This window comes from Agelaius tricolor, unplaced genomic scaffold (genome assembly GCF_023055355.1).
Source record: "Agelaius tricolor isolate 1412-34295 unplaced genomic scaffold, bAgeTri1.0.p SCAF_3, whole genome shotgun sequence".
NCBI classification, from domain to species: domain Eukaryota; kingdom Metazoa; phylum Chordata; class Aves; order Passeriformes; family Icteridae; genus Agelaius; species Agelaius tricolor.
The window spans coordinates 69651479-69657560 of record NW_027269263.1 but is presented as its reverse complement, the minus strand read 5'-3'; the positions used below and the strand labels follow the sequence as shown (position 1 = coordinate 69657560).

General features: G+C 50.4%; 1 protein-coding gene across 1 annotated transcript in view; it reads left to right on the top strand.

Annotated features, from left to right (window-relative positions):
* The first annotated feature begins 60 nt into the window (after positions 1 to 60).
* Positions 61 to 6082, top strand: part of NRF1 (nuclear respiratory factor 1) — a 62630-nt gene continuing 56608 nt past the window's right edge. Inside the window, exon 1 of the mRNA XM_071424245.1 lies at positions 61 to 212. The gene's annotated coding sequence lies outside the window, so the exon portion shown is untranslated. The remainder of the gene's footprint in view (positions 213 to 6082) is intronic.

Genomic DNA, 6082 nt, shown 5'->3' with positions numbered 1-6082 from the left:
GCGGCGCGGCGCTATGACGCCATACGTCCCGCTCCCCCCCTCTCGCTGTCCCCGGCCTCCTCCGCCGCCGCCGCCGCCGCCGGTCCCCGCCTCCCGCGCTCGCCACCGCGGCGGCCGAGGGCGACTCGCGCCGCCGCCCCGCTCGCCCGCCGCCCGCCCTCCGCCCGCCGCGGCCCCGCGGCGCGGGCCCGCCGCAGCGCAGCCGCTCTGAGGTGAGCGTCCTACCGCGCAATCTCCTCCAGCCCCGGCGCAGCCGCACCAACGCGGGGCCCCCGCCGCCCGCACCCGCTCCCCCGGCGGCCGCGACCGCCCGGCCGCGCCGGGCCCGCGGGGCCGCCCCGGGGCCGGGGCAGCGCGGGGGGGGCCGGGACGGGCGGCGCGGGCAGCGGCCACGGGAGCGAGGGCCGGGGGGCGGCGGGTGCGGGGAGGCCTCGGAGCTCCCGCCCGGGCTGAGCCGGGCCCGGCCGGCCGGGGAAGTTGGGCCGCGGCCGCAGACATTGGCGGGGCTTTTGCTTCGCCCTTTTCCCTGCTGTTCTCGGAGCCCCTTCTTGCCTGCTTTTGGCCCTCACCACCTTTTTTTTTTTAACCCATTATCCCTCCTATTTTTTTCCTCCTTCACCCTCCCCCTTTTTTTTCTTCACCCCCCTTTTTTTTCTTCACCCCCCCCCTTTTTTGCCTTCACCCACTTTTTTTGTATTCACCCCCACTTTTTGGCTTTCACCCCCATTTTTTTTACTCTTCACCCCCCCTTTTGTTTTCTTTTAAACCCCCCTTTTTTTGCCTGTTGCCCACTCTTTTTTTTCCCTTCACACCCCCATTTTTTTCCCCTCACCCCCATTTTTTCCCTTCATCTCCCCTTTCTCCCCCATAATCAATTAGTTTGTAAAAGGCTTAGAGATAAATGAGTGCAACCTTGATAAAGTTCCTCTTCATGCCCCTTTTTTTCCTCCCTTCATCTTTGGTGTTTTTTCCCCTTCACCTCCTATTCCTTGCCCCAGAATCACAGAACCAGTTAAGTTGGAAAAGACCTCTGAGCTCACTGATGAAGTTCCCCTTCATTCTCCCTTCCCCCCCCCCTTTTTTTTCCTCTCATCCCTCTTTTTTCCCCTTTTACCCCCCCCCTTTCTCCCTCCCCTTTATTTTTCTTTACATTTTGCACACGTATAATTTTCCTCCCTCTGTACAGGAGGTTGGGAGCGAGTTGAACCGTGTTAATCACTCACCTCCCCTCCATTAATATACCCAAAAAAGGGCTGTAAATTGCCTATAAAAAAAGGGGTGTAACTGGCTGTGTATAAAAATACTCAAAAAAGGGCTCTAAAACATCTGGCTCAGCACAGACCTGGCTGTGACTGAGGTGCTCAGGCCCTTTTTAGTGTAAATAATAATTAAGGGACAGAAATAATTCAGCTTAAGACTTCCTACATTTGAGGTTACCAAGTCTAAGCTTTCTTTCAGCTGCAGATGATTTTTGTTGTGTGGGGAGATGTTTTCTCTGTTCAAGTTTGGGTACTCTGCTTTATGTTTTTATTATTTTTCTCTCCTTCACTGGACTGTTATTTCCTGAATTTGGGATTTTTAATCCCTTAGGCAGGGCCTGGCTGTTGAGGTTTTGTTTCTAAGCCTTGTTGGTCTCTGAGCACGGTTTTAGACCCTCTTCCCACATCCTGAGAGAATTCCCAGTGTGAACTCATCTTTTCTTCTCCTTCATCCACATCACAATTGCTCCTTTCCAAATCCTCTCACAGTGATCTTTCATTTCCCAAATATTGAGGAAATGGGTGAGAGAATTGTTCATCTTTTTAATTGAAATTTTTGTGCTGGTGGTAAAACTGGGATCAATGATTTATTTTTTTTCTCTTGAGGGTGAAAGAGGAAGTGCACGATGATGATGATGATGATGGTACTTGTGGGAAGCTGAGGATTGTAACAACTGAATTTTTCTGGGTTTTAACCTTGCCCATCCATCCCTGGAAATGTCCAAGGCCGGGTTGGATGGGGCTTGGAGCAACCTGGGCTGGTGGGAAGATGGGATGGGATTGATGGTCCCCTCCAACCCAAACCATTCCATGATTCCACCAAGTGTCACAGTGCAGGCTTCATTTAAATCCTCTCTTGCTCCTCTGTAGTTTCTTGGAGTGTTTTTGGTGTTTTGCAGAGCATCTCAGCTGGCTTTTGTGGAGTTTTGTTGCATCCTGGTTGTTTTCCATGAGCCTCACATCATTTTTGTGAGGTTTTCTGATGAGCTCTTGTGCACAGGCCATAAACACAGCGAGCTGGGAGCCCTCAGCCTCCTCCCTGCGGGTTTAGTGCAGGTCCTGGAATATTTTAGGATTTAGGAAATGTGGGGTCTGACAGAGGAGCCTTGGCCACCCCATTCCAGAGGTTCAATGAAACCATCCTGGAAAACCCAGCCCTGCCAGTGAGAGTCCTTGGTGTGGGTGGGAGGTTGCACCTCTGTGCTGCTCCGTCAGGAAAATGGGAAATTTGGGGGATTAAGCTCAGGGAGGTGGTGGAATCCCCATCCCTGGAATTGTTCAGTTTGGCCCCTGAAGCTGAGGTTTGGTGGGGAACACGGCAGGGTTGAGTTGAAGGTTGAACTCAAAGCTCTCAGAGGGCTTTCCCAGCTTCAGTCCATGATTCCATGGAAAGGCCTCTTTGCTCCCAAGGGAGCTTGGCCACTGTGGGGTTTGTCCTGCCATTAAATTCCTGCCGTTAATTGGGGTTTTCCCTGCCATTAATTGGCTGGAATTCCCTGGACAGAAGCCTGGTCAGCTGCTCTGATGTCCACCTGCAGCCCACAGGTGTCTTGGTGTGAGGGATTCTCTCCATGCTGGGGTTTCATCACTTTTCTGTCTCTCAGGAGCCTGGATCACCTTTTTTTCAGCCTTAAACCAGGAGATTTAACTTCTGGCAAGCTCAGGCCTGGAATATTTCAGTCCTGTAGGGGAAACCAAGGAACCCCAAGAGAGAGAGAAGGAGCCCAGACTGGGAGCACTGGGGCCACTCTTGGTGTCCATCTCCCTTCTAGGGTGGTCATGTCCAACTTCTGCCATGTGCATGCACAAGCTCTGGGAACATTTCCATTGCTTTTCCAAAGGAGGGAGGTTTCCATGCAGATTCTCTCTCTTGAAGGGTTTGGGAATTATTATTTTTTTATGCATTACCTTTCTCTGATGTGGGAAGTTGTCCTCCAGGAAGGCAGCAGGGCACAGTGAACTCTGCTGTGCTCCTGAATCCCTTTTACCAAGAAAATTTAGTTCACCCTTTTCTACATAAGAACATTTTGTGCTGTCAGTAGGAGTGGTGGGGTTGTGTTGATGATTTTCAGTGCAGGGAGTTCTGTGAAATTCAGCCTTGGACTTTATCTTCCTTAGGCTGCTTCTGAAGTTGATCTGTGGGAAAAAAACCACACAGTTCAGATATTTTGTGTTACCCATTACCCAGTGCCCAAGATGTTTAATAAAATCATTTTAAACCACTTTCTTGGGAGGTTTTAAAATAACTTCTGATGCACAGTGGGGATTTTACTGGTACTGTTGAGTGCCCCACTACCCTCTGGGGAAAGAACCTTTTCCAAAATGTGGCTTAAACCCCCTGACACAGCTCCAGCCATTCCCTTGGATGAAGTGGAACCCTGTGTGTGTTTAAAGGGGATCCATCCTCTTAGGGTTTGGAGTTCAGCTTTTTGTTAGGTCGTTTTAATGCTTTCCCACACCCCTGCCCTGATCCATTTCTCGCTTATTTTAGTGATTAAATTTGTGTGTCTGCTCTCATGGATCTCTTCATCAGCTCATTTTGCCTGTGAATCCAGACCAGGTGAATAAATCCTGGCAAAATCCCTGTAGTTTACAAATATTGCAAATTACAGAACTCAGAACATCATTGGTGTCTTTTATCTCTTCAAACTAAAGCTCCCCCCAGAAGCCCTCACCACGTCCCAGCCTGAAGGCTGTGAGAAAAGCTTTAAGGTCCAGAATTGTGCAGGGCTTTGTGCCAGGCATGAGGAGCCTCTCACCTGTCCAGGTAAACCTGCACCATCCAGGAGCTTCCAGCTTTGGGGAATTCAGCTTTGTTCTGTGCCCACTGCAGCAGTTGCAGTAGGGTTCAATATTTGTGGATTCCCCAATTCTGGTCCTTCTGCTTTTTTTTTTTTCCCCCAGAACTGGTGGGGCTGCTCCAGTTGCCAGCTGGACAGTGGGGCTGGCTGGGATGTGTCCAGTTTCTGGGAAACCTCAGAGCCTGTTATCCTTTGGGAATGTCACAGCTACAGCCAGGAGCTGTCCCTGCGTTTCACCAGAGTCTGAGAGGTTTTTCCCAGGATTTTGGAGCTCAGGCTGCGTTCCAGTTTTTTGGGAAGGACTCTGAGGCTGCTCTGGGTTTGCTGTGGGTGAGTTGCTTGCCAGACTCGGAGAAGGAATCCAAGAAGAAGTCCAGGAGGGAATCCCTTGCTCTGCCAGGTGGAGCCCAGGGAGCTGCAGGCTGTGTTTGGTGCAGCTCACAGCTCGTCCTGATCCACGCTGACATTTTCATGTCAATGAAATTCCACCTTGGATTTTCCCTCCTGGAGAAAAAGATGTAGCTGTACAAAACCCCTTTGGACACTGGGGATGGCAGGTGGATTCCATCTCAGTAGGACTGGGAATTCCAGTGTCTCCTTCCTGTTTTCCACCCTTTCTCAGGGATTGTGCTGCTTTTGCCAGGCAGTGTAGCCTGGTTTTGTGCTGGAGGATGGCAGCAGGAGTCTCCTTAGTTTAGGGCATTATTTTTGTTGTTATTTTTGTTTGGCAGATGTGTGAATTGTTTGTGTGCTGCCTGTGGTGCCTATAAATAATAAATGGGTTGCTCAGATCCTGCAGTGACTCGGAGGGAAACTCAACTTTTTCAGCCCTACAAAATTCACCTGACCTCAAATACAGAAGGAAAAACCCATGAAAGTGTATTTTCACTCACAGACCACGTTTGCTTGTGATCAGTGTGACCAAGGAAGCCAATCCAGAAGTAACTGAGTCCCTCCCACTGTTCATTACATAACCATCTAATTAAAGGAATCAGACAGGGATGACTTGGAAAACTCCATACTCTGGGTCAAAAATACTTGCAAAGCCACAGCCCAGAGTGCCCATGTTTTATTTATGCTGAGGAGTGCTGTGTAAATGAAGAAGTTTATTCTTGGTGTCAGCCTTTAGAGTCTCCTGCTGCTTCTGCAGCCGCTTCCTTGGGCACCAGGAAAATCCTTTAACTCCTGATTTCCCTTTGGGAGGAGAAGGGACTCCAACAGTGCTGCTCCCTTCCCTCCCTAGAAGGAGCTGGTGGATTCAGAGCTCTTCTTGTGGCTGCTTTGAGTTGAAAGTTGGGTTATTTTCAGGCTTATGAATTCTGCATCATGAGCATTCCCATGGATTTAGGGGTAAATCGGTGAATTTGGTGCCTTGCTCCAGAAGGAAACAGTGAATTTCCCTGGGAATGGTTGGAATACTTCAGCCCTGATAATCTGAAGTGTGTGTAGATGGAGGTAGTGGTGGAAGAAGATCTGAAGAACAAAATGTGGCAGCAAATAAAAATCCACAGTCCATTTTCAGCAGGTGGAACGTGGGGTTGTGACAGGAATTCCTGTGTGTGGAATTCCCTCAGGATTTGCATACTGAGCTCAAGGCAGGAAAAGCACAGGGTTAGGGTGGCTCAGGGCTGGAATTGCAGGATGGCTCAGTTCTGGGTGCTCTCTGTGGGTCTGCAGAGTCCCCTCTGCCCGTGTGGCACCGAGGGGACACGGAGAGCGCAGCGCCCAGCCCGTCTAACAGGCTCTGTCAGCGTGGAGAGGCAAACCTGGGACCAGCATTTAAACCCACCTTGGAGGTGCTTCAGACCTGAAAGGCTGGCAGGCAAAAATCTGTGGTGTGGTTGGGCTGGAAATGCAGGTTTGTTTTTTCCCCTCCAGAAAACACAAATGTTGGAGGTGTAGAATGTGAGGCTGCGAGTGTGACTGAGGTGGGATTTTCTGGTGGGATTTTCTCACGTACCTGCTGTGTTTGCACAGGGTCAGTTTCCCTTTCTGGGGTCGTGGAGCCATCATGGAATTGTG